Genomic DNA, 1,314 nt, shown 5'->3' with positions numbered 1-1,314 from the left:
GGGATATACATCAGTTTACAGGAGAGAAACTGAGGCACAGAGGGATGACCCAACATTCCTAAAATCATGCACTTAGTAAGTGGTAGAGTCAAGGCTTGAACACAGGAATTCTAGTTCAGAAGCTGTGCAATTAACCACCACACCAAAATGATTCCTTGAGTTATTCTGCCACAAAGGTAATTTGTGGAAACTGGAAAGGATTTGTCCTTTGAAAAACATGAATTAGGTACAGGCATTTTGGATGACAATTTGGCAGTTTTTGCAAAGCTAAATGTAGACTTATCATATGATCCAGCAATTGCACTCCTAGGTATTTACCCAACTGACTTAAAAACTTACGTTCTCACAAAAACCTACATGTGAATGTTTATAGCAGCTTTATTCATAATCGCCCAATACTGGAATCAACAAAGATGGCATTCAATAGGTGAACAGATAAACAACATGGGTACATCCATATAATGGGATATTATTTAACAATAAAAACATATGGGGGTACTGAGAGAAGCATGGTCACAGAAGATGATTCAGGTGATTCTGGTTTTCAACAGCCTCAGGAAGCCATGGCTGGTCTGCTTCTACCAGCATTTCCCAGAAGAAATTCAACAGCAGATTTTTCGAGAGACTTTCCATCTAGTCCTCAGTGGGATGACAACATCTGTAACTTCTTAGAGGGTGGAAATTTGATTGGTGGCTCTGCCTACAAAGTGATTTACCAATATTTTGCTACTCTTTACTTTGTATTTTGTGTGGATTCATCTGAAAGCAAACTTGGAATCTTGGACCTCATCCAGGTCTTTGTGGAGACCCTGGATAAATGTTTCAAAAATGTTTGTGAATTGGCTTTGTCCTTCCATATGGATAAGGCGCATTATAACGTTTAGGAGGTAGTGATGGGTGGAATGGTATTGTTAACAAACATGAATGAAATTGTGACTCAGATAGAAGCTCAAAACAGGCTGGAGACATTGAAAGGTGGCCTCTTAGCGGCCCCCACCCAGGCTGTGTCTGCTGTGAAAAACATCAACCTACCTGAGATTCCTCAGAACAGCAACATCAGTGATCTCAACACCAACATCCCCAACCTGACCCAGTTTTTCTGAGGATTGCAGCTTGAGCTGAGTCCTTAAAATAAGCAAAGCCAAGGAAATCCTGAAATGGAACCCATTTCAAGCATTAGAAGAGTCAAGCTTTGGGACTTGATCCTTTCATCTGGGGGAAACCGTTTGTCATGGAGTAGGGAAGGAATTATTTGCTGACACTGCTAGGATGTGCTCAGTTCTCACGTGTGCAGCCACGCCATTCTCAGATACA

At 41.2% G+C, this 1,314-nt stretch overlaps 1 pseudogene; it reads left to right on the top strand.

Moving 5' to 3' along the window:
- The first annotated feature begins 461 nt into the window (after window positions 1–461).
- LOC119530325 lies at window positions 462–1,103 on the top strand (annotated as a pseudogene).
- Window positions 1,104–1,314: the final 211 nt, after the last annotated feature.

This window comes from Choloepus didactylus, chromosome 3 (assembly GCF_015220235.1).
Source record: "Choloepus didactylus isolate mChoDid1 chromosome 3, mChoDid1.pri, whole genome shotgun sequence".
NCBI lineage: Eukaryota > Metazoa > Chordata > Mammalia > Pilosa > Megalonychidae > Choloepus > Choloepus didactylus.
Note: the sequence above shows the minus strand (reverse complement) of the source record. Positions and strands in the feature narration are given on the sequence as shown.